This window comes from Ooceraea biroi, chromosome 6 (genome assembly GCF_003672135.1).
Source record: "Ooceraea biroi isolate clonal line C1 chromosome 6, Obir_v5.4, whole genome shotgun sequence".
Classification (NCBI taxonomy): Eukaryota; Metazoa; Arthropoda; class Insecta; order Hymenoptera; family Formicidae; genus Ooceraea; species Ooceraea biroi.
Window position 1 is genome coordinate 15,238,944 of NC_039511.1, and position 27,825 is coordinate 15,266,768.

Here is a 27,825-nt window from a genome sequence, read left to right on the forward strand (position 1 = left end):
AAAAACTCTTTTACATGGAATCAGTCGAATGCGATGTCTTGAACGATAACTTCCTCGCTTAGAAGTCTATCACTCCATCTTGATTGATGACAGACCAATCCGCCTTCCGAGTAAACAATAATCTCCTGTCATTCTCGGTTATACCAACTGCAAACGCAATTCTCACTGTTCTTTTCAGAAGTCTATTATTCTATGTTGATTGATGACAGAGCAGCAGGTCTATGAGTAAACAGTCATTTTCGTTCGATCTTTCGGTACTTTAAACGCAAAAGATATTCTCATGTTCGTGGCACGTTAACGAACTCTTGCGCTGCGAAAGCCAGCAATAAATCTTGATAATCGCAATAGTTGTGAAAACGAGACTACGCTCAAAGTGGAGACTTGTTCTCTCAACTCCTGCGATTATCCAGATTTATCGTTGGCTTTCGTAGAGCGAGAAGATATAGTAGCGTAATGATCGCAATTCGATGGTAGGTCGCTTGGCTGCGCACGATGTTCTTATTGATAATGCATGTCGTCATGCGTAATCCTCTAATTGATAAACTCATTTTGTTCATCACGTACGCGTACGTGTTCTCCGATATCTTGCTGTGAGCTTTAATCCTGCAGTCCGCTCTCATCCGAAAAGAAAAAGTGGTTACTATTGTGTCAATGATTATTTTAATATTATAATGTAATAATATTATAATGCAATAATAGAAATTGCGCGCCTAATGCGTTAGTTAATGCATAATAGGCAACAATCAATTAGTTCAACATACACATGATAATGATCAATTTACCGCATTACAGATAATAAAACATTCATTAGTTCAAATATGTAGGATGCGCGTGTGTAGCGCAAACGAGCAACTATCACGTACATTACTTCACTCGAACTATTTAATATAGATTATTGTATTTTTCTGCTATAATCTGCTATATCTGTTATTTGGTTTACGTACCAGTTCTTGTTCTGGATACATGTAAAAATTGTCTTGACATGTCATGAATGTGCGATTTGGCATAATTTGATGTAATGTAATTTTTACTTCGATAATGTTCTTTTGACGAAATTCATTGTGTATAATCTATGTATCATTGTTCAATTGTTCCCGGCAAGAAGATGGTCATAAACAGGAATGAATGGCATAATTTATAACAGTCTCGTTTTCGCTAATTATTCAATTACATTTATTTCTCTTTACAGATTAATAATCATTTACATAATATCAAATCCCCACATCGCGTTGTACGCGAGATAATTATGCCGCAAGGTGGTTGCATTCACTCGCTGAATATTCTTTCATCTTTATCCGATAAATATGTTTTTGTGTGTAATGCCTGCGTAAATTCCAGAACCGTATCTTCTTCCTTCTCCATCCCGTTTCCCTCTAAAAAGGATTCCGATTTAACGTCTCTTTTTCGTCACAACACACGCTGAATATTCTTCGTAAACATATTTCACCGTAATTAATTGCGCTGTTATTTAACGCTGATGATAAACACGATCAATGGCGCGAGATTTATTACCCAGTAATAAAGTAAGTTTCGTTTGCTCTCTGTTTCAGGTAAAACATTACGCCTCCCCTCCCCCCATCTTTGACAGCGTTTATATGAAACGGTTATCGACGTAGGTGCAGTAAGTTGAAAAGTCCTCAATCATGATATATCGGAACGCAAAAGTTCTCGTTGCACGAGAATTTGTACACGGATCGTGACGCGTGTTTCAATTGCTCCACGGTCGAAATATCGAGGACCGTCGATCATTTTAACAGCGTTATTGCCTCGACCCGCCGATGTTAATGGTCGTTATCTAAATTCGTACGCGGAGGCAATCGCGTGTAACATGCGACACTCTAGCGGACCTCGCGCCACGATGTATCAAAATGTCTGGACGATCATCGCCAAGGTGGATGATCGCCAAAGTAAATCGTCGCGAACGAACGACTTGCGCGAGTTGCATTGAACCGTCTTACGTCAACGTGTGCGTTGACGTAATTTCGGCCGGTCTCGCGACACGTTCGACGTGCTTTTTCGGACGCGCATTTCGGGGGTGAGTTTCACAGACGCAAAGCGTCTGTACACGAGGAATGTTTATCGCTCGGACGGATTACAGGTCTCCACGTCGGCGCGTAGATGGCGGTAGAATGCGCTCTCGGATTTAAAAGTTACCGTTCACGGAATTTCAACGGAGCGAGACATCGATCCGCCGATTTCGTCGCCTAATCCCGTGGGCACGAAATCCGGATAAGAAGTAGCCGGAAGTTCTTAATCCTCCATCGGTTGCGATGTGTCGGGCAACAAAGTCGGTTGCAGCGTGCACTTCTGCGAGATAAATCGTAGACTAAAGTACGAAGCCGAGAGGGTGCAATGTACAGGAACTGTCAAAAGTGTCAAAGTGAATAAACCGAACAATTGTTATCCTTCGGTACACATTTATGTCCCATTCGGTCCTTATTGATCCGCGTATAAGAGTACTTATATCGTAACGAATTTATTTCCTCCTTCACTCATCTCATTAATTCACTCCAAAAAGCAGAAACATTTTGCTTTTCATAAGAGAGACACAAACAAACGCAGGGTGATGAAGCTCGAAAATGAAAACGTTTGCCGGATACTATCATCGCTCGATCGCTTGTCAATTTGCTCAGGAGAGAATTCCCGCTTTCCGTACTTCGCATCTCCCGCCGGCGAATTTTAGGATTAACGATTTAAATAGTTTCGTGCGTGTCGCGACGGCGATAATTGAAATTCATTGTTCCGCGACATTTTCGGGGCCAAAGTACGCGCGCGCTCTCTCTTCCTACCCCCTCCGGAAAACCGGGGTTGGTTTTTTTCACGCCGCGTTCGCCCCGTTTTTCCGCTGGTCGTCGGATTACGGACGGCCGCGTTTTATCGGTCGGCCCGCGGTAATTAACAACGGACGATAATTAATTCGATTGGATCTCGCGCAGCACCGTCGATTCGATGCGTTTCGCCAACGGCGATGCCGGAGAGGGATGCGGTGCGAGTCGATATACGCGCCGCGCCGACAATCCCGGCTTATGACGCCTCTCGCCTCGCTCCGCGGCTCTTTGAGTAGCCTTTCAAAAAGGGCTCAATATCGTGATATTAAAACGCACGATAATCGCACGGCACGTTGAGGTCTCCGGTGAAATAATAGACGGCTCGGTCGTTTGATCGAGCGCCGCGTAAAATCGCGTTGGCCGACTCTCTCGATCGAAAGTGCCAGTCACCATCTTCGATTCGACGAATGAAAGAAAATAGGGCAGAAACGAGGAACGAGGATCGAGAAAAGAAAAGACATTTGTTATTTCTTACGCACTTTCGAACGAAGACCAGGATCTTTTTGCGCACGCATACACAAAGACAGAAATACGTTTCAGAAGTATCTTCTGTCTTTGTATGCAGGAAACATAGATACGTTAGTAGCTATTGAGTTAAGTACGACCGACAATAAATCTGGCATGTGTGATAGAAATTTCGCGAGGGACAATAATTCGTTTCCGATCGCTGTTATGTGTAAAAGCGGTAAATCACAGAAATCACAGAAGAGAACGCGAGGCAGAAAATTGTTTGCTTCGTTATTTCGTGTAATATTTAATTAACAGCCGTGTATTGCATTTGCAACAAATGGATGCCATCTCGATAATGAACCTTATCAATTATTACTGCAGCCGATGAGTCGATAAAGTATCTATACAGAGCGTAACGCGAAGCTTCTCTTTTTGCGAACACTTGTGTTTTGCACAGTACGATCAGAATCCTCTCGATGAAAATGAGTAAACTAGCATAAATAAATCTAATTTCTAGATATTTATCGTGCTTCATTTACGGAGTAATTGCGATTGCATTTATGAGATTGAAGAGTCTGGAACGGTATTTCAAATGCAGCATTTTCGTTCGTAAAGTGGATAACAGGCGCCGCGTTATTAAGTTCCAAAAAAAACGGATTTTGTGTGGGAATCGATATGGAACAATTAGTAGTTAATAGATAATTGCCGCTGGAGCTCGAACCAAATTGCGCTCATTGCGCTTTGCTGGATATAATGACACGCACGATGCACGTACACGGTGGCGACTTTGATCAGGTTTTTCACTCACATAAATTGAATTCGGAATTATTTTTTTCATTTCCATATTAAATATCTTGTAAATAAAGCTTTTAATTGAATCATTTCTTTTTTTGAGGTTGTCTGAATAAAAAGATCCAGTCATTCAATTGCATTATTAATTCTTGAACATGAAAATTCTCTTGGCGGTGCATAATTTCAAATATAATTTTATGCGTTGAAATAATTATTACTTGAATTGCGAACTACGCGGTGTGTAATGTTTTGAATGGCGAATGCAACTTTATACAGAGACACCCCATATGTCCGTTGATACGCGATCGGTGCATTAGCGGCATTACCATATGGAATCGTGAACGGAGTCCCAGAGATTTTGCCGCGATCGCAATTTGCATGATTGATTGCCCTAAAGCTCCTCCGGCTTTTAGCTCCTAGGTGATACTCTTGTTTCCATTAGGAATTAGTCGCTCCATAGAATGCAAAATGCATGCGCGTTTAATTTCGCGATTGCAACGCGTCCAATCCGTTCGCGAATTCCTAAACCGCTACGTGTTCCAAACAAAAAAAGGAGAAAATTACTATATCGTTGATTTGATATAATTGCGTAATTTATACAAAGCAATATTTGAAAAGACGCAAATATTACGTTATTTAACAAATTTTGATGAAATTTCGTGACATGAATTTCGGAAAAAAAGATTCGTTACTGGTAGAGAGATGATTTCCTTTGTTAAACACGAGGATTCTTTCATATATTTTGAAATAAGAACAGAATTGTAGAATTAAAACGAAAAGAAAAGCGGAATAATCTGAATAATCCGCACCGAAGACCCGTTTAACTTTATCGAGCGAAGGGACGCGATAAACTTCTTATCTCAATCTTTCCCCTCATCTTTTTTTCAGCTTTCTCCGCAATTGCCCTCGTCACCGTAATTACTCTCAATGATAATAACCAAGTGACCACCGGATGTACGCGAACGGTACGCAGAGTAACTCCAATTTGATAAATTTCGATCTGCGAAAACTCGAGGCTAGGTAAAAGTGTCCACTAGATGCAAAGATTTCAAGATCGCCCTGAAAATCACGTTTTAATCCGAGACGCACTTTCGAGACCGAGACTTTAATGAATCTGCGCGGCGAAACGACGGGAACGGCGAGCAGGCACTTCGAGAGCGGTGAGTTGAGGCGATTTTTTTTTCCCCGGACATCGCTCTCACGTTGCGCGTCGAGGCGTCCTCGTGGGACTCGAAGGAAGGAACGGGCGCGTTCGCGACGGCGTTCCTCCGTGTCCGCGTGCCACCCACCCCGTGTGTCCTGGTGTCTTGTTCCCGTATTACATTCTTGTCGCGGGTAAGACAAGTAAGACAGAAACTGCAGCCGTAATCCGAGGCGACACGATCCGGTAATGCCGTCGCACCGGCTGTAATTTCAGATTGGCATTCGCCCGCGATTTAATCGCGCCTCGACGTCGCGCTTGTTCGCCCGCGTCTCGTGAATTAGCTCGACAGTACGCGTCGCGGCGCCCGCTGCCATTCACTCGATTTTCGAATTTCGCCCACGATTTCCATCTGCTCCTCTCTGCGACGGTAACGAGATCGCGGAAATCGGATTACCGCACCGTCGGCCAACACGCTTCGGAAATGCTCGCGCGGAAGAAGAACCAGGAGATTTTGCGAATTGTGTACATTCCTTCTTTGCAGGGATTACTGTTAATGGATGAGAAAGTCGACGCGTGATCGTAACTCTTTTCGTATAGACGCGGTTTTCGATAGTCAGTTGCGTTTCCGAGATTTATCGATAGATTATATAATAATGATTCATTTTTAAGTTCACAGTATGACTGAATTTTCCGAAATTTCCGGAAGACAAGTTAGAGTGCCGATAAAGGGCAATAAAAAGGAAAGATCTTCATCTTTTTATTTGACGCACATTTTCGCTAGATATTCCGCTACGGATTTGATTTTACGAGATTCTTTTACGACGCAGTGATGCAAGGAAAAAAATTCTCTGCTAGCAAGACCCGAATGTAATATCGATGTTTTGTCTCGTGACACTTTATTACAGCATGCATCCAATTACGAGGCGGTACGCGTAAGCACGTAAAACACGTCCGCGGGAGCCATCTCGTCCCTACGCGCTTTGGCCACGAGGCTCGTTACGTCGCAGATTATTTTTTATGTTGTAATTATGAAAAACTGTTATGCTTTACAATGGCGCACGTAGACCGCCGTTGCAGGACCCTTACACGCATTTTGTTGCATTTTGTATATCTTGATAATATAATTTTTCTAATTAACATCATGGAGCAATTCAAATTCAGTAAAAAGACATTGACTTTTTGTATTAAGCCTTTCGATCAATTACATTTACGAGATAACTATCACTCAAGATAAGCACACAAAACTTGTAAACTTGCTAATACGCAATTCTACGATTGAGATTCCAGGGGTTTTTACGAGAGTCCGTCGAAACCTGTAAAATTTTCACTGCAATCGAGTCGAAAATCGAAGGCGAAATCCGTTTAGGGATTTTCCATTTCTCGATGATACCAACAATCTCGTGTCGTGAAATCGCGGCGTCTCGAAGCGTACGGAGTCACGGGAGCGGTGATACGATACGCGCAGCTCGTAAAAAATAAATCGCGGGCATCACGTTGCCGAGGACGACGACGACGACGACGTCGTCAATCCGCGTCGCACTCTTTCGCCGACCCGGCCGGCGGATTAACCGGATAAGTCTTAAACGTTTCCGTGCGCGCAATCCCGTGACTTACGCGGCGGATGTCGAAGCGGACGCGAGCGGGTACTAACCGGGGCATCCTGACGAGCGGATTAAACGACGGTACGTGCTCCGCTCGTGTTTTGATCGTCGAAGTAGCCGTCGGGATACGAGCACGGGGTGCAACGCGTACCCGCGCCGCTCAAGAGGACCCTGAAGAAGGAGAGGGCCAGGGAGAGAGCAGCACGGGAAGGGAGACAGAATAGCGTTTGTTGTCCCGGAGCAGCGCTCTATAAAAGCTATCACGGTGCGGAAACACGCGGTGATAAGCGATATAAACGTAGCATAAACGACGGCCGTATTCTCGCTTCCATTTAATTTCGTAAATATCGCGAGATTTAGTTGGCGTTTTACCCGGGAGGAAAATTGGGACGCGAGCACCTGTGCGCAATCTGTTGCAAGAAAGTAAGCGACGTTCGAAGAATAGTGATGGAATAACTTGCGATGCGAATGGTAGATTCTTCTTTTTCTCCTTACATCGATCGTGCACATTTCTACTTTGGTAATAACGCATTTGTTGAAAGTGCAAACGATCCGCTGGAGAATCCGTAAGAGACACTCGTCAACGATACTGACGATATTCGGAATGTTTACGGGCGGATAAATTCGTAGGGAATGAAACGGGGGTGCGGACGCGGCTCACATGATCCAAATCCTCGGCGTTCCGTCGACAACGTGTTCACCTGGAAAGTAAAGGAAAGCGCGGGCGTCGTGGGAGAGCGCGGTCGCTCTCCGCTTAACCTGTCGGCTTAGCGCGAGAGTTCCGCAGGATAGATTGCTTTAATTTAAGTGGAGTTAGGCTAACAGCTCGAACCCCCGGCACGCATACTACCCCCGTGAGTTGGGTTACCGACGGCGAGTCCGGCGTCCGGGCTTAATTCGACCCTCCTCCGCCCTTTCGCTCTGCCGCCCTCCCGTCGCTCTCTCCCGTCCTTCGCTTTCACGGAGGTCTCTTCTTTGCCCCTTCTGACAGCTCGGGCTTAACCCCCTCCCTTCCAGATTAGTCCTACACTCGCGAGAGGGCATGGAGGCCGGGTGAGTGGGCGCGGAGAAGGGCTGAAAAGGGGCTCGAAAGGTGGCCGGGGACTATGTGGATCATTCGATATCCACTCTCGCCGTTAAGGCAAAATCGAACCTGGCCGACTGCAATATCCGCATCCACTCGAACCCTCCTCCCCCGCTGCCGCCGCCACCGTCTCCTCCCTTCTCCTTCATCCCCCTTACGAAACCGCCGGCTTTCATGCTCTCGTCTCGCTCCGTGCCCGCTTACCCCACTCTCTTCGGGCTTTTTTCACCCCGGCCCTTTCTCCCGCCCCCTTTTCCATCTTCTCGTTCCGTTCTATTTCGACGGTGGCGGTCGTTACCGCCGCGAGCTCTGTGCAGACTCTCTCCCCGATTCGGCTCTCAAGAGCCCGCCTCGCCGAGTGAATTCCGTACGCGGGCTCGTAACAATCGAGCCGTCGCTCGGAAATCAGAGTAGTGCGAGTCGTTCGGATTAAGTTCGTGTCGATTAAGGATGCAATTTGACGACGGAAATCGTGAACGTCGAGTGATCTTACAGCGCGTACAACGACTCGAGAGATGTCGATTTATTAACAATATTTCGCATATTTACCGTGACAGCTACGTAAGCAATGTTATCAGATTTAATTGGTATCTAACAATTCAGAAATTGTGTCACGTAAGAACGACTGAAATGTTTCAGAATTAATCCCGTTATGATATATCTCGCATATGTTTCATATGCATCGTATCGTTTATGTATAATTTCTTGCGTAATTTATATAATAATTTATGCGGTAATTAATCCTTATCTAATTATCATCGTGAATTATACTATGACTGTTTTCTCTCTCTCTCTCTTTCTCTCTTTCTCTTTCAAACGATACATATCACTCCGATTTTCAACTCAGCTCAAGTGTTTGCGCAACGAGAACCGCGTAAATTTTTCAGCGGTGTGAGAATCGTCCGTATCGGCATTCATCTGTATCGGTAGTTCGCGCGTATCGATTTTGCCCACGAAAATCCCGCGGGAATTAAATATTTATACAGCGAATTTGGGCACGGCGCCTCGTTGAATGTGAAACGCGAGCTCGCGCGCGCACACCCGGAAATAGCCGGAACGAAAAGTGCAATGAAATGTCTCGCGCTGACGTGCACGGTAATCTCGCCTCTGAAAATAGCGTCTAATCCGGGATGCTAAATCAGACGGTATAAATTAAAATAGTTTAACAAGCGTACGTAAAGTTATTTGATGCAAATGCGTGACAAGTTGGACAGAACCATTTGTGAAAAGATTATTTTCCGATTTACAAATGTTATTAACTCTGTCGATATTTATTTCTATTTTTCATCTTTATTCGGCAAAACTTCCCTTTTGCGAATAACAATTAAGTTCCTGCTTTTACCGTTATTTGCACACCATGTCCCGAATATCTGCGCTATTCATCCAAGATAGGAAACAATTACGGGAGTTCAAGGACTGAATGCTAAATTATAAATACGACAAACAGTTAAATAATAATTAAAAGCTCATTTGTCATTCGCGGTCGATATCGATGGCGCTATTACCATCAGTTTCATGGAATTATCATAGCAAAAAGTCATTCAAAAAATATAACGTATAAAAAGATGAAAATCGACAGCCTGACCGACATAACTCGCCGTCGTAAATCAAACGGTATTCGCGAACGCACATTTAACCGGGTGCTATACACGGCATAAATATTTCAATCCCCGGCAGGGCAAGGCCGACATTTGTCGCGCGTCGGTTGACACGAGCAAAATTCACAAATTACAGTTTCCGAGGCTTAGATTTGAAGGCGGGTAGAGCGCGGGGCTTTAGGGCAATTTTTTTCTGGCAACGTTCCACCCCCGTGGATCATGGGCGCGATTGGAGGGGAGGATTGGAGGGGTGGCGACGATTCAGGAAATGAAACCATTAACTGCACCATCCCCGTTACTTGTTTAACATTTTTGCAGCAAAAGCTCGCTATATCATCGCTGTATTTGGAAGTGTTTTCGGATCGGTCGCGTCAGCTTTCAGTTCCGTTATCTGGATGAAATACATTGAAAAGTGCAAACATTGTGAGATCAACAACAAATGTGAATGGAAATGCACGAGAATTTTGAAACGCCGTGCGCGAATTTAGCGGTATAATCGATTTTGCTGAAGCTGTACTTTTAACTGAGTTTCCCTTCTTGTAAAAAGCTAAGAATAGTTTTCAAAAACAAAGCGATAATTATTTATTCGAATTATTAATGGCCTAATTTAATAGTTTAACGTTTCCGTGCTCAGCTTTAAAATCTATTTTTTCTGTTTTAATTTTTCATCACAAGCTTTTTCACTCGTTCTCTCTCTGATCCATGGTACTATACCAATGATACTGCGTTACAGCATAAAATGAAATTCCTCACATTTTGCCTAACAGCTGGCTCTACTCACAAAGAGTTCTTATGTCACAGTTTAATTGATGGTATAAAAAAAGTCTTAAGTGCCCTGAATATTGTCTCAGGATGTCCGCGTTACATTAATTCACTCGAGGGACAAGTGATAATTTTTGCATTTATTTTGTACATTTTTATATTTGACATCTTTATCGTGTATATTCACGAAAAATACATTCCCAGTATAGTTTCATGAATTTGGCGCGCAAAGATCTTTTTCAATGAAAACACAAATTTTTATATATAATAGAATTTTATTATTAATAAATAATAAAATTTCCGGTGACTCTTTTTCACATGTAGCAAGTGAAAGCCATCTCGACAAATTTAGAGACGAGACAGTACTTCGCGCGCGATAATCAAATCGGCGCGAAGAGATATCATAACCACCGTTCTCCGAAGACCGAATCATTCGCATGAGATGCGAGGGGTAGCACGCAGAGGGATGATCCACCATCGGCGCGGCAACATTAATTCACTATGCTTTGCTAGCGGCGATCATTATGAGCCGCGTCGTGACGTAATCGCGTCATGACAAATGACATTTGTTCGCTGCTTTCGCGATAATTTATTTAACGAACGAATTGGGTCATTACGAAAACGCGTGAATTATTCACGAGGGGGATTTTGAAAAATAAAATGCGGGACGGTGCGATTCTCTCGGGTGTAATATAACGTCACGCTGATATTTTATGTAATTTCTCTTTCTCTTTTTATGGGTCAGTCTTAAATTTTCTACAATATGCGATTATCGTGACGTGTCCTTCATTAACGTGTCTGTTATTAATGTAAAATTTATCAGTTCTATTCTAGAATAATCATAAATATTGAAAATCGATAGATTGTACATCAATTTAATGATTTGGAAACTTGGTAATTTGCGCAATTGTGCGAACATTAAGAATTACAATTCACTCTAAGGCTTGGAAAATGAGAAAGAGATGAAAACACAGAGATGTAGATATAAATTTTGCAATTATCTCGTACGATACAAGCTGCGTAATTAGCTCAGCTCGCATGAAATTCTCCGCAACTTTAATACGCGAATAAAATTTGTTCAGTACATTTACTGAAGCGCGTAATCGCGGAACGGCAATAAAATGTTACGACTGCGTCACATCGGGCTTGATCTCTTAATTTCGCGGATCTGCCTGGTTTTTTCTACCGATTCACTGTCATCTCGGTCTCTTTCGGTCGCTAATCCGCATGCCGTAATCGTCGAAAGTAAGGCGCTAGATTATCAGAATGTTGCTCGTCTCCTCTCCATTTTTATCTCTGCGAGGATTAAGACTTTGAACCCTTATCTTCGTAAAACACGATGCATCGGATCGACGTGTCCTTCGAAGATCGAGTCTCTAAAAATAGTGTCCATCTTTCGCGTTATGCGAATGCAGCTCGCGTATGATTATTGTAGCTTAATAAAGCAAGTGTTGATAATCACAGTATCTAGTATTAAATTAAGTTGAGTGGTATTAACTGTAAAGCGAAAAATTAACGAGATATTTCTAATAGATACAATTTGATTCTGATATTGATACTTTACGTGGTAAAACTGTTGGTATACATATTTTTTTCTAGTAGGAAAAATCATTATTTTATGAGACTCGAGAGTTATGACTCTCGAGTGTGCAAAAAGAAATGTTTCTTTTCTAGAAATTTGTTAATCTAAGAAAGTTAGAGACATTAATACCTGAAAATATGGTACTAATTTGGAAAATTAGGAAAGCGTGGGAAAGTTGGAAATTTGCAAGTTTAGAAACTTTAAAAAATATAAAGGGAGAACATTTGCGCACGTTTCAGACTTGAGAAACTGGACATTTTTTGGAAATCCGCGAATGCTGATGTTACTATGGATGTTTATAGCTAACAGCTTGGTCGAAAATCTTGGTGCGTTATCGTACAGTCTGCGGCGAACATTGCCGGCGACGGACATTAAAACCGCGTCGATGTCGACTGTCGCGATCGGGTGTTTTGCGAGTTTTCGCCTCGCCGCACTCTCGTTGTTCGCGTCCGCGGGATTGATACGGAGGGAAATGAGTCTCGTCGTTACGGCCGATTTTATCGCGCTCGTCGCGCGGAACGCCGTTTCTGCCTTGAAATACGAGTCACCGGGTGTGCCGAGTTGCACGAGAGAAACCGGAATACGAGCGACACCGCGCAATCGATACTCCGCGATGCGGTTGAGTTTAATGCGTCCCTCATTATGTCAATTATCGTCTTTTTGAGCGAAATCGCTTGATCCCGTTTGTCCTTTGATCCGGCTTGTCCTACTTTTACTCTGCCGAGACGACCTTTCTCTCTCTCTCTCCATCTCTCTCTTTCTCTGACTATTTAAAATTTGGAATTTAAAGACGTATATATACATAATTACGGTAGATGATGAAGTAATTCCTTTGAGCATGTTTTTCTTTATAGCCTTAGAATCTGTTGACATTGTAACATCAAAGGAAAACGTCAAACTATGAAGTCAGACTGAGAGAAAGATAAGATAAAATGGTACGACGAATGGAGCAAAGTAAACATAATAAGTAATAAAATCTAAAGTACGCGCAGTAAAACAACATCGGCGGTTTAATTTCTCCGTATTGACGAGCTATTGTGCTTGTCACGTTTCCTCTACGCAGCTCTTCTCGATCTCTTACGTAATGTCTTCTGCTGGAAAGAGAGCGCAGTTGTGCTCAGAGTACGATCTTTTAATCGAGACCGTTACGGAAGAATCGGGAGCGCCGCGAGTTACAGTTGACGAGAAAGTTTCGCTGTGCGAAATTTTTTCAATTAAAAACCGTCGGCGCGTACTGTCCACCGTGCAGCGTAGGCGGTGGATAGCGGAAGAAGAGGGAACAGAGGGGGTACTTTTAATTACTGCGGCGTCGTAACGCATGGCCCGCTTCGGTATATAAGACCCGGAGCTAGAAAAATTCCGACGGCAGCTGCGCGAGCGAATCTCCCGCGACATGACGAACCGGGTAGACAGCACGGGGTAGGAATCCACTGCGAAATTAGGTGGGAAGCGCGCGTTGCAATCCCCGCGCTGTATTTTTACGGCGCGCTTTTTAATTAGATTAGAGAGCCGCCGACGAAAACACACGCGGCGTCACGCTTCTCGAACTAATTTCCATCGATTTTCGTTGAATACTTCATCAGAATTGGTCGACAGAATCTCCATCACGAGCCTCACAGCGAGATACAGCGTCGGAACAGGAGACAATCACGTTCGCTTGCTTGCTTGCATGCGAATCCGCGTAGATGTAAAAAATCCTGCACTCTCATGACGGAACTATAATGGTTCAGGTTGCGTAAAGGAACGTCGGATCTTTAATGGACGCAGTGGTGAACGGTCGCGGAAGAGGCGGCACGAGGAGGAGGCCAGGACGCGCGTATTTATAGCGGATGACGGAGGTCGTCACGTGGGAATGGACGCGCGGCATCCATTGATGCGATAAATGTCGCCGTCGGCCATTAACGACGCTCGCCTTGCCTCATAATCAATGGGAGAGCCCGACGGCAGCTCTCTGGGGTCTCTCTGGGTTCCACCCCGGGTTTTCCCCCGCTTCCTCTCACCCTCCGTCCCGACCACTCCCGCACTCTCCACCGAGCAGCCGCGCAGGACAAATTAATTCTCTCCGTTTTTCTGCCTTCCAATTACCGTTACCGCCGCTACCGGATCACGTTGTCTACCCTGAAGAAGAGAGCGGAGTATTTGGGAGCGGATCCACTCGTCGAGCTTTCAGCGCCGAGTGGAGAATGGCGTCGTGATGCCTGCACGCGACGTGGTATTTTGTGGCCGCATAACGGGAAGGGCTAGATCGCGCAAATGATCGTTTTCCGCCGACAACGATCCGCTGACAAGATAACGGTCGATCTCTCTTTGATTGTCCGCCCAAGCGTACTTGGAACATTTTTTGTGGAGACATAAAAATCTGTGAGGGCTATTAAACCTTATTTTATAATTCTAGCAATTAAACTTGGATTTTTCCATCACGTTGCTTCGTGCGGATGCAATTCCGAATTTAACGATATATGTACAAGAATATCAAACTCTTGATCATCTTGCATCATATCTTTTTAAAAATAAAGAAAGTTGTATAAATAAACGAAAGTTCATTTCTATAATTCACAAGCTCCCTTTCCATCACGGATGAATCAAGCGAGTAGAACTGTGACGCAATTTGCTGTGAATTTGATAGAAACTAATTCGTAAACGTGGACCACACTTAGTAAAGGGAGAAGCCGCGACGAAAGGGGAACCTTCTTTCGAGAGGGATTCCGAGGCTCGCGTCCGCATTTAACGAGATAATAACCGCGCCATTACGCATTTAATTCCCTGCGTTTAAGATGCGCGTCAGCGATAAGACGTGACAAATATTGGCCGTAACAGTCGCCCGCCGTGCTGACACGGCCGGCTCGTGGCGCATGATGACGCCGATGAGGAGACCGACCATGGGTGCGATGGAAAAAAGGAATGTGCAGAGCACGAGCACGCGCGCCTCTCATCGAGAAGGGATACGACAGCAGAAACCTGTTTCTGTTCAGATATCGCCGATGCTGCGATCCTACCGATCGTTTTTTTCCGGCGTAATTCTTCCTCGTTTGACTTTTGCCATTCGCGATTTCGATAAGGCAAGTGACACCTGATACGTCCTGTGTATACATATCGATGTGATATGATCATATCGCGTATAACTGAGCGAACGCACGAGAGATAAATTAAGAGAAATAAATTTATATCTTTTTTACGCAGAAACACGCAATTTCCCAAAACCGGGGGAGATGATAAAAGGAACGATATTACACACGCCGATAAGCAACATCAGGCTTTTATGCATAAAACGCAATGTTTTAATCGCGATTGAAACGGTACAAATAACAACGCACGTGCGGGCCGACTGTTCTCCTCTTCCAAATTAATTTGATAACTCGTACAATCAAAGGCGCGCGTCACCCGTTCATTAATTGAACTTAAAGTGACGAAGCGTAAGCTTGCACAATGCTATAATATTGCGCCTCCAGCTTAATTCGCACGTGCGCGATTCGAGATCCGGACGGAGGAGCGCGAAGGACTTTTTCCGAGTTGTCCCGGGACCGGACAAGAAATTCAAGCCGACCGTGAACCATGTACGTGGAAATTAACAGCTTAACTTGGTTACCTAAGAAGAGCTCCCGGTAGTCCCTTGAAAGTGCCACGCGCTCGCGAGCTCGACCCGGAAATTCGCCGGAGCACGACGGCGAAACTTAACCCATTATATTTCTCCGTACCCCGTCGACCGACCTCCTTCCACCATATCCTCTCCGCAATATCTACGTCATTATTTCCTCCGCGCTGTATAATCTCGCGCGACACATCCCGAGACTTTGGCCGGCCTTCCACAATCGGTCGTAGGTGTGTAATTTCGCTTAAAGCACCGAGTGCATCCGAGGTGTCACCTTACGATTCTGTGTTATTCTCGCAAATAGGATATCGCAGATTTGTCAATCTTCTTTTCTTTCCGCCCACATCCTTTGGCAAATTAAAATAAAACAAATATCTAACCATTCTATCCTCAAAACTTTTCATTTCCGGTGTTAAATATTTTACTAAGAATTTGTAACTGGCTGCAACTTTACGACTGGTGTTAAGATATCGAAATTGGCTAAAAGGTTCTTTGTTTGTTGTTTTTTTGAATATTATTCAGTACCATCCTTTGATACTCGACTAAAATATCGATTCATGTCTTTGCGAGACCCTATTTTTCTCGGTCGAAAAACCCCGGCGCAATCAGACTGCAATCTCTACCGAGAGGAGGAGCAGCGGCGAAGCCCGCGATAAAAATTCGCAGCAAGCGGCAATAAAGCGCATCAAGCCGCGGCAGCTAATTGCTGCGCTCGGCAATAATCGGCCGCGCGCCGAGCCACGAGCAGCAATTATTTTTACGACGAGGATGATATTGTCCATTTATTTAGCGGGGCTTGGCGCGCGTCGCGGCACTGCGTTGCCGATACGGGCGTCCGTGTTAACCCGCGGCGTGACGGTAACGGTCGCATAAATTTCCGGTATTTCCTGCGGTGCCGCGACGACTTTATTCCGACGATTCCTCCACGTGATACTGATACGTGCGCAGTGTTTTCACCAATCCGCGATCTCCTGTGTGATTAGCGCGAGGAAAGGAAACAGAGTAACGACCATTGAATCTATTTAACCGCGGAGGAAGGATAACGGTTCGCCAGAAATATTTAATCGGGTACGAACGGTAACGCTATCCGGGGCGGAGATCTGACCGCGAGAATAAAGATAACGCTAATCAGAGTTATTTGAGCAGGTCTGCGCCACAAGCCTGATGTAACTTTTAAAGTCCGGACTTTTAGGTCCTGATGTTTCGCAGCACAAAAGTCGCGTCGTTATAGTGGTCTCGGTTAACTAACTTTTGCTAACTGTGGTGATATCCTCGAGTTTCTAATGAAACTGTTTCGCCTTAAAAAGATGACTGCGCGCCGCAAAGTGTTTGCGTACTTTGAGATAAATATTTGACTTTTATTACATTAGAAAGTAATGTTAGAAGAGCAGTGTCGCGTTGCAAGGTTCTATGAGACATTGCAGAGGATTACACGCAACTGAAATAATTGACGATCAATCGACTGATTCGTGGCCTTGCGGCGCGGGCGATGATCAAGATCGTCGTAGATGGAAGTCGGTGCGCCACAAAAGACACGTAAGAAGCCGACAGAAATAATTACGGTGGAAGTGTAGGCGTGGACTAGGAAATTACGAGGAAACGCTTATTAACCGCCACCAGGAGGATCGCGCAAGCGACAGGGACGACGTGGGCAAGAACCTGAGGAACCAAGACGGAACCAAGGCCTTACTGGTTTTACTCAATTACTTATTTGTTAAAAGAACACTACTCAACTTATCGATTAATCGTACAAGAGTAACCTTATAAAGGCATTGACTAAATAGAAAAATTACGTAGTTTAGAAAATATCTAGCTGCCAAAAATGTATGTCTCGAATTAAAAGAATTGTATTTGACAATACTTGATAAAAAGTGGCAATTTTTGACATGAACCATTTAACCTGGTTAGTTGTACTCTTACGTCAACTTATGAGCGACTATTAATTAAAATGAATGACAATTAGGGTCTCTGAAAATATTCCTGGCACTAGCCGAGCCATGTCGAAATTTAGATCTGGCGTTCAGCGTGTTAATTACTCACGGCTGTTTTACCATGGCCCCTGGCTCTCATCGGCGAAACGACGAGGAACACGCATTCATCAGAATCGTAAATTTTCTATACGAATGGTTTAATGCGCCTACACAATAAACTACGGAAGAGTGTATTTATACGCGCGTAAAGTATAGATAATTTATAACTAAGCGGATCATACTCGGAGGATAACTTTATCTAGACTATGCCATTTTCCGAAAATAAATAATGAACATATTTATATGAACATATTATCTTTGATTTATTTATCTTACAAAGTTGTATGAATTTTTTCCCAATTATAATTAATGAGTGCTACTGCTTGTCGCCGCTCTTTTTTATCCGCATAATTAAACCGTGATTACAATTTGCATTAAAGTCCCGTTGAATTAAAGTTCATTTGGAATTAATCGGGAAATCAAATTTCGTCAGCTGTATTTACATTTTCCCGGCTTAAATTGTAGAAAGAAATTACGCGTTTACATGTTAATTCCCAGGTTCCGGAAGCGAAGTTAAAGCTCTCGAACGCGACCCGCCGTAACTCGAGCTTTTTCTATCGCGTTTCCTTTGCGCGATACCCTCCATTTTTTTAATGGTTCCCGTTTCCTCGCTTACGCGAATCCCGTGGAGATATAGCCGGGATGGTGCATTCAACGGCGCTTAATAACGCGCCGGCTTTGCACGCGCGGCCGGAGCACGTGAGGGCGAAGCATTTCGAAAAATATGGACGGGGCGCGCTTCGACGGCGCGCTACATGCACGGCTCTGTTTAAACAGTGGCCGGCGCTATTTGCATGTAATTACCGAGTCGGCGATTTAACATTAGCAACGCTGCATTTATACAGCGCCGTCGCGCCGTCCGTCACGCTGCGCTTCGCGTCTCGCTCCGCGTCCCGCTTCGTCGCGGTCTTATGCATCCCGGACTATCTGAAGCGTCTGTTACATTAACTCTATCGTGAATTTACGACTGCATACGCAATGGCTAGTACATCGGGTTGTTATCATTGTCGTGAAACACCGCGAAAGCCGATCGATCGAAGTTTATGCGACAAAACGTGATCGCAATTTTTAGAAAAATTTTCTTGGTTTTCTTATAGAGCTACAAGTATATGTAAAGAACCACATGTGTGCTCTAGAAAAATAAATATAAATACTTTACTGTTTTGTTTTGTAATCTTGGCTCACTGCGACTGCATCTTTTACATTTCTATACTACTTTGCTGTCCTTTCTTTCTCGTGATTACTCGTGCACCACTGAGACTTTTAAAGTATGTAACTTTAGAATTTTAGTAAATCTCGCGCGCGCGCGCATAAGTGCGACATTATCACTTTCATGCGTCATGATTTACACCCTTTTTCGCCCAGCGTGTTTCCAGACTCTGGCACCCCGCACGCGCGATCATCGCCGGCGATCTTTCGGCGTGATAAGCCCCGCTTAAAATTCTCGTCTCGCCGCGCAAGTTCTCGTCGATCGTCGTGCGCGAGGGTGGACAGGAGGGTGGTGGGCATCTCGATAAACTCGCCTCGTTATTGATTTATTTGGGGTGCTTAATACGTATTACCGGCGTTATTCTGGGGTCGACTCGCGTGATTCGACGCGGTAATCCCCCGTTCCGGTGAGGAGTTACGATCTCGGAGCGTCGGTAGGCGAGTTCGCGGACTGCAGTTGGCCGCCGCTGCAATTTCGGCCGATCAATTTTGCCGAGGAGCCCGCTCCCGCAATTCTCTCTTTCTTTTTCCCTCCCTCTTGCACCCCCTCGCCGAGGATCTCCTTGTGAACTGGCCGATCGTCGTGGCTCGTCGCTAATTTTAATCAGCTCGCACAATTGGCCGATCCGCAGCACACAATCTACCCCATTGACCGGCGCAGCTGTTATGAGGATCTCAATGAGACGAGCGACGCCGACAGGTGCAACCCTTTCATTCTCCTTTCCCGCCCCTTTCTCTACCTTCGCTCCTCCGCTGCACCGCGCTGTGTCGTCTATTTCCACCGTTGATCCGCGGCGGTGCCCGTTGCCGTTCGAAGCGTCGTATTTATAACCCGAGAGAATGATGTACGGCGAATCGGCGACCGCTCCGAGAAGCCACCGAGGTCAACGACGACCTCGTGGACGGATGAACGACCGACGCCGAGAGGAATCGCCGTCTGGATACCGGACGTCGCCATGAATCTTGAGAGAGTTGAAACTCGTTCTAATTCCCGTAATCGTAAACTTTGTTTACTTTTCATCACCCTGAGAAGCATAATAGCGTTTCTTTCTTTAAAAGACATCAAATATAGGCAGTCCCAAATATGATTGTGATGATGAAGAAAGTTTTTGCTGGTCTTTGAAACAGTAAGTTTCATTTCCGTTACACTTTTCGGGTTAATCTTCCAGTTTGTATTTATTTTAGCATGAGCGAACATGCAACCATGTCTCTACCTCAGCTCTTTATATCTCTATGTCCATTCGTGGCGACATTCTTTAACGATGCGGCGCGAAATAGCTCAGACTCCGAGCGTATACATCGACGGTCGCGATTTCCATTCGGCTCGCGCAGATGGTACCGGCGAATTTCCTGCGAATTACAGGCCGTAGATCTGCCGCGGCCGACACTGTCTACAAGCTCGTCCGAAATTGGCAATACGTTTTGCCCATCCGATTGAGTACTTTCGGCGGACACTTCTCCGCGAGCGCTCGATGCGGGGAAGGGTCTGTGCGGCTCCTCCGATATTTTCGCGGGATCGGGCGATTTCCGTCCGGGAGCCATGTGTGCAGAAGGCAGATATGATATTACGGGAATTTAATTAGCTCGAACTCGGCAAGTCTGCGATATCGCTCGCGAAGCGATCGCTGCCCGAGGAGCGATTGTTCGAGGATTAGTGCGAGCTCCCCCGCCGTTAATTGAAATTCATTGTTATTCTCTGCATCACCCAGCCGGATAATGGTATTTTTCAAGACTTTTCAAGAAAATGTTCTTCTCTCGGGGAAAAAGAGAGGAAGAGTAAGTCACCGATATCCTCTGTGTTAAAAATGGTATTTGCGATAAAATTCTATTGATAAATTGATAAATTGCAGGAAGCAGGCGAAACGCCGGAAATTAGATTAAAATTCTTTATATTGTTGCATTTCGGTAAAGAGATTCTGGTGAAGTCTAATTATGTTGTTTATCGCCGGCATGATCAAGTAGAATTGACGTGTCGTGTCTGTACTGAATAATTCCGAAGAACGTATTTTAAACGAGATACGCGGGAACGAACAGGATGTGATAAACCGAGTTCCATCTCGTTCTCTTGGCGCTCCTAGAATACTCATGGCGGAGGCCATCAATAAATCAAGCTGGAATTCGCGTATTAAGTGAAACCGAGTTCAAGCGTTGCAGCAGGTTCACTGCAATTAAGTCGCGCACTTATCAGAGTGCTAAGTTAGAGTGCTCGCTTAGCTGGGAGACCGCCGAGCAAGGGAATGGAATGAGCGAGCAGGAAGAACAAGCGCAAAGATGCGTCACGGAGTAAGGAATTATTTTTACTGATGTATTCGCGACATGGAATTTTGCCAAACGCGCCATCAGAATTTTCTAGTCCAATCTAACGCGTCCGTAAGTTACGCAAAATCTGGGAAAGATAATGGTTATTCATTCTACGCGAACGCGGATCAACAATAAATCTTTACTTCTTAGTTTATTTTGCACACACGCATACAAATTATACGGATTCTCAATCCGAATCTCGTTTGCCAAGAGATACAATACTGGAGATGAGAGAAAGAATATAACGTCCAATGAAACGTTCATTGAAATTCTATAGTAAGAGAATGATCTTAGATCGGTCAAGAAAACCAGAAAGAAGAAGAGTTTTCCTTGAATGTACCGTGAAAAAGAAAATTTCTTCGAACGGGACTCTCTTGATTTTTGATTCCTCGTTTTGTGACATAACGATGGCAAAATACGAAAATACACTATTACGGGCGTTCGTTCTCTCGTGCTTCTGGCAGCGTTGTGTTTGAAGTTCAATGGAGAAGAGACTATTGCCGGCTGACAGGTGTAATCCGTCTCCCGGCATCACCCGGAAGTGAGAAGTGACGGTCCAGAATAACTCCAGGCGACGTGGTTTCGGTGCACGTTCATCGCCAGAAACCTTATCGCGATTCGGGTAGCAACGACGTGACGATTGGTCTAGAGCCAAGAACGACGACCTCTCGCCGAGGTATATATCCAGATGGGGACGAAGGAAACCTAATGTCGGGACATACCGAAAATTAATACTCGCGAGAAGCGCGTACCACCAGATTCTCCCATAGATTATCCACTTTTACTTCTCGCGTCTCCCGTCGACGTCTCTCGAGATGGAGATTAATGCGAGTTTGCGATATTGCGATTAGATTAGACTTCGTTTGATCGCTGTTTGTCATCGCACCAACATCAAACGATTTTCGAAATACTGCTTTTGCTCAATCGAAATCATTTTAGCGACACTTTTACCGTTGTTTTGTACAAACAACTTTTTCACATTAATACACTGCAAAACATGTCCACTTTAACTATAACGGAAAAAAAGTCATTTTTTTCCGCTTTAACTTGTAAGTGTGAAATTAAAGCGGAATCATTGCGAGTTGTCATAGTTACGTTATTTTCGTCCGCTTTAAATATGTATGACCGAAATCGTAACCGATGATCACATCCTTTATAATATCCGTTATAATGCTAGATTATTACCAGTCCTATTTATATAAAGGATTTTATATTAAAAAGGATTAAATAAAGGGATTAAAGGATTAAAAAAGATTAAATATTATAAAGGATGTGATCATCGGTTACGAATTAGGTCATACATATTTAAAGCGGACGAAAATAACGTAACTATGGCATCTCGCAATATGGCAGCAGTATATATATATATGATTCCGCTTTAATTTCACACTTACAAGTTAAAGCGGAAAAAAATGACTTTTTTTCCGTTATAGTTTCGCGGAATTTAAAGTGGACATGTTTTGCAGTGTACATGCGCAATACGCATAATGTTACTTTTTTAATTTTCGGATGAGAGCGTGAGATATGTATACACGTATTAATTAATTGAAAGATTATGGTATCATGTGAATCTCTTGCATTTTAAAAACGACGTTACGTTCCTCTGATACTAAGTTAATGGAACTGGCATGAATGGGAATAGCCGTTGAGCAAAGTTAAGCGAAAGAGGCAAAGAGGAAGAGAGAGAAAGAGAGAGAATAAGAGAACGAGCGGCTCTTACCGCCCCGACAGGTCTAACGCCATTAACGCTCAAGCAGCGAATTATGCCGGATTTGCGCCGCCATCGTAAGATTTCTCGAAAGTATCTCTAGTCCGCTTGACTTTGGCACATAGCGGAGCCCACGTTTAACGTTAATGGAACCCGAACGCCCATTTAAAATACATTTATCAGCGGGCGGAGGACGGCAGGAGCGACGCAGGAGCTCGCGCGAATATTCCGAGCACATGCAGCTCGTTACGTGAAATACGGTTTATCATTTAGGTGTTTCACTAATTATCGTTCGCTTATTGCTAAACAAGGATACGGCACGAGAAATATGCGATATTTACAGCGCAAGATATTATTTTGGAGAGAGAATGCGAGCGACGTTTACAGCCGTGTTGTATAGATAATAACGACTCTAAGTTTAGATTAATTATTCTCGCCATAATGTAGGCGTTTGCGACATTCTCATTAGCGACGTCCCCCTCGAGATGACCACGTTACCGATGCCCCGTGAGGGGGAATAAATTTAACCCAACACTGCTGTCAGTTTCGATAACATCGTTGGAAGTTATCCAGATTTAAGCGCGTCCGTTCTCGAATTATTTTGGATGACGGGAGCGTCACCGAGTCTTTGTGCTTTGAACTTCGTTTTAACTTCTGAAAAGCGGAAATGGATTAGGCGGAAGCCAGGATATGAAGAGACATTTTTGGCCCTCCGTATCTTTCAAACTATGATATTACTTCCAAACTGGGTAACTCTGGGGCATCCGCCTTTATCCTCCGGAGAAACGTGAGAAACTTTCGAGGGAGGAGAATGCCTAATTGATGAAAAGAAGGAAAATTATCAATGTGGAAGTAGATTAAAAAACGTCACGGCATAAGGGTCTAATGCAAATTGTGCGTTAAATCTTTTCATAAAAGAAGTTTGTATTAAAAGCAGAAATAAATCTGAAGAGCTTGCATGATCTCTTGCCATAAACACATTTTTTCACGAGCCTTTTTAACAAGAAATAGAATTTAACATCATTGACGCTACGATTATTAATGGAAAGATAAATTTTCTTTTTGAGAAGATTGTAGAAAATGCAGAAAAATAATCAGTCTCATGATATCCTTATTCCATTCTGGGAATACGAAAAGGATACGTGATAATAATGTTCCTGCTGGCCGTTTGGTTGAACGCGAGGGAAAGATATCCCGAACGCTTCGTCGTGTGAACAGAGAAAACAAAACGGTTGGAAGGAGAGAAAATGCTAAGCTGACGGTCTGCTTGGAACTACTGCGGGAAGGTCAAAGAGCAATTCTGGTCACGTATCTCCGCAGGATTAGGTTCCGCTCTCGCGAAATGGCCAACCGCGTTTTGTCCCGCTCCAGAATTTACACCGTGCGATTATTTCGCGCGACGATACCGAAATCCAAAGTTACTTCTCGCTCCTTTCCCTGGCGTTCATTGCGTTGGCAATTGTTTTAAAAGCGGATCCCCGTAGTAATGGAACGATCGCCGCAGCTTACGAAGGAGTTCAGAGAAGCGATTAAACAAAATGCACGACCATTACGGGGGACAAGACAGCGATTTTATCTTATCTTCGTCTCATTTTATTACGCATTATTGCTGCGTATCGTACTGTATCTGCAATTTGAGTCAGCTCTTGTTCCTCGATGATATCTTGTTCTTCCTTCTTGGGCGAAATATCTATTAAGTTTCGAGAGTCTCGAAGAATTCGAGAGGCGCGCTTTCGCGGGGAAGCTTTTCGGGGAAATTTCATACGAAAGAGGACAAAATAAATGTACGAAACTATTCGTCTTACGTTGCACAAAGGCAAGAGCATGGTAAAAGGTATATATAATACATTGTGCCCCCATCCGTTGCTTTTGATCTTCACGTTATTAAAAACGGGAAAACTTGCAAGAACTATCTTAATTATTGTCTAACTGTGAGCGCAATCTTTGCGGAAGAAAGGTGACAGTTTCTTATTCCATATTCAAACGTTAAAATCAAGTGATAAATCCGTCTCAAAATCAGCGTTTTCTTCATCATTCTTGACAACTTAACGTTAAATCAACTTCTTTTAGTTGACATCTTGAATTTTTGATTAATCTTATTTACTCGTCTTATTACTCTATCTATTTCTATTTAATTTGATTTTAGTCGTATTTGGCAGATGAAATAGCAACGCAGCATCTACGAGAAATTCCAATTTTCGAAAGATATTTATGAGTTGCCGCGGGAAATTAGAATCTAACGACGAATTGCAGTCTAACGCAAACGTAAAGGGTCGCCCTTAAATTTTAGCGACCCTCGGCACTCGAATGACTCCCACCGCCCTCGCAGGGCAAACTTGCGACCCTCGTCGAAGGAACTTATTAAATTTCGCAGGGCGGTTTTATTCCGTTTCCCGAACGCGGCCGCCGATCCGCCCGTCGTGATAGCGGCCGGGATCTGTGCGAGGAGTTTTTAAGTGACCGCGAGATTAAAATGTCCACCGTCGCATATTTCCGCGAAATGTCGCGATGGCGGCGACGTAATTAAAAGGTATTCCGGCGGACTATACTTCGTCCTCCCTTTATCTCGCTGCCACGGTGCGAACGAACAATGGCCACGACTTTGTCATACCGCAGTTTCCGGGAGAATCTTCCGCCTTCCCCTCTCACCCCGAGAAAATAGATTCATTTGTTTACCGCAGAACGATGTAGAATGCATAGGTAATGCGTCAGAGAACGGGATATTGCCGTTCCTTGTAACAAAGTGATCTTGCGAATCTTTCATGCCGCGAGATGAACACACGACTGATTTTTAGCTTTTAACAAAAGTTGTAGAGTTTATGATTTTCTCCATTAAATTTGATGCTACGAAGAGAGCAATAATTTATGATAAATATAATCAAATCTTTTATATCAAAATATGATTTTGTGTGTGATAAAAAATTGAACATTTATTGTAATATATTATAATATCATATTATTAAAGAAGCCTCGCATTAAATGTCGATGTTGTAATTTCTGTTTCAGGTAAGCGAGAAAAGCAAAGTATAGAGATGCATGCATGTAAGTTTAAAAAGCGACTTTGGTTTTTTTTAGTAATTAAGGAAAAATCAGTTAATATTAATTGGTTCAACGTTTCAAGATAAATTAAATGATGACGATAGTGTCACGAAGAGACAAGGCGATTCACCGTAGATCGCGTAATCGCATATTTAAGAGCGGAGGGTTGCTTCGGCAAGATGGCGTCTAACGCTTTATAAACATCCTAGCGAGGCGTGACGTGAAATAATTAATTCGCCAAAGCGAGCGAGCCGACAGGGCCGGGCGAGTTTGCCGAGCTGGAGAAGCCGTTGGTCCTCCGAATCGACGATCAGCATCCCAAGTCTCGCGAGTGGCTAATTAGGTATTATAATGTCACCGAATCGGCACCGAGTCGTGGTTTTGAATAATTTCGCTCGACGAATAATCGAAGCCGGAAGTTTACAAACGCGTCAGTCGCCAAATTAAGAAACTTTGCCTGTAGTGCTTAGCTAGCTAGAAATGACAGCTCGCAGTCTCACCCTAATAATTCGATTAAACTGGCAGGCGTTAGAGCAACTGGAGTCGTTGGAGCTGGCGGCGATCGAGTTTCCTATTCGCGCACCAGTAAACAAGTAGGGATGTATGAACGATGTGAAAATATGTATACGGAAACGCATTCGCGCGTCCAAAGACTAAACCTGTGACGTTTCATCCGTCGTAAATTCGCGGTCTCTGTTTCGCAAGCGGTTCGATTTACTTTCGCGTATGCTCGACTTTATGTGTCATAAATGCTACATTTCATGTAAGCTATTTTCCATATACCCGACATTCCACCTAGTTACGTATCGCGTATCTCACGCCGTACAAATTCTCGAGTCCATGGATTCTCTACCTTTTACAAATTTTAGATCCCATTTAGCCTGTATCTCAGCAGGCTCTGCGTCTCACAAATTCTCCATTCAGACTTTATGTTTCGCAAATTCAAGCTCTCATAGACTTTACGTCTCACAAATTTCAGGTTCTATTGGTTTTATATTCAGGCTTCCTCCTCCTCCTCCTCCTCCTCTCTTCTTCCTCTTCCTCTTCCTCCCCCTTGCCCTGCTTCCGATATCGCAGGTTCCATTATTCTCTTCTCTTTCGTTCTCTCTTTTTTTTTTATCCATGAGGAATGAAATATCCGAGTCGTTTATATTCCTAACTAATTGCTTTCTTCTGCGGCGCGAAAAATCGCTCGATCGTTTCTCGATTCAGCCCCGAAGGACTCGCGAATTTCCTCTCGGCACGCGAATTTTCTGCATGCATTGTCTTCACGGAGGAAAAGGAGAGAAGGAGGGAAAGGCCGAAGGGAGTCAATACCTTTCCTTTCGGCGCGGTCGGCGGAGCTAGGGGGGAGGGTAGATTTATAAGAAGGAACTCAGGTCGAAATCTCATGCAAATCAATGCAGGCCGACGGGGATGCAGGGTGGCGGGCGGGAGGAAGAGAGTCAGGGAGGGCGGGTGTTGTCGATCGTTCTTCGTAGATACACGTAGATACGCCGCGCGATGCGGCGAACGGGCACGGGGAGAAAGAGAAAGAGGGACAGGGCGACGGGACGGGGGAGGAGAGGGGAGAGGGTTGGAACGTAGGTGTGTGACTGTATTATATATCCCCTATCGCTGGTTTATGCAGCCATAAATAGCGTTTATACGCTCGGTAAAGTATTCCCGAAGCACCAGCGGGCCCCGGCCTTCCGCCTATCCGCTATCTATTCTATTATGCCCCGACATAGTACCTAACTACATCTACCCCGACGCCGATGCCGCCACCGAACGCTCCGTGCTTCTCGCACACGTATCCCGCCATTCCCATTCCTTTTTCCACCGCGCCCTTCGCGAACTCCGCCGCCTCGCGAATTCCGTCTTTCGAATTCTCGTGTCGCGGGAATCCCGCTCGATATATCCGCCGTCGCGCCCGATCCACACCGTCAGGAGGTTGCACCCCCTTCCGAGGTTATCGCTATATTTGGAGATAGACGCCGCTCTTATCCGGCCGCGACTTCGGCTCACGACACGCCGGCGATTTGTCAGGGGATCCTTGGACGTTCCTCGAAATTCCCGAGACTTTAGCTGGCGTCGCGTCGAGAATGCACTGGAGCAACGTTTATTGT

At 44.3% G+C, this 27,825-nt stretch overlaps 1 protein-coding gene and 1 long non-coding RNA gene across 11 annotated transcripts in view; both read left to right on the top strand.

The window, feature by feature from the left end:
• The window catches only part of LOC109611400, a 62,961-nt gene extending 45,257 nt beyond the window's left edge, over positions 1-17,704 (top strand). Inside the window, exon 2 of the long non-coding RNA XR_002193775.2 lies at positions 1,551-17,704. This is a non-coding gene — a long non-coding RNA (uncharacterized LOC109611400). The remainder of the gene's footprint in view (positions 1-1,550) is intronic.
• LOC105284583 (RNA-binding protein Musashi homolog Rbp6) overlaps positions 1-27,825 on the top strand; it is a 589,200-nt gene that overhangs the window by 160,907 nt on the left and 400,468 nt on the right. Inside the window, exon 2 of one of the 10 annotated variants that reach the window (XM_026970603.1) lies at positions 25,685-25,720. The exons of the other annotated variants lie outside the window; for them this stretch is intronic. The gene's annotated coding sequence lies outside the window, so the exon portion shown is untranslated. The remainder of the gene's footprint in view (positions 1-25,684; positions 25,721-27,825) is intronic. 10 annotated transcript variants of the gene reach the window in all.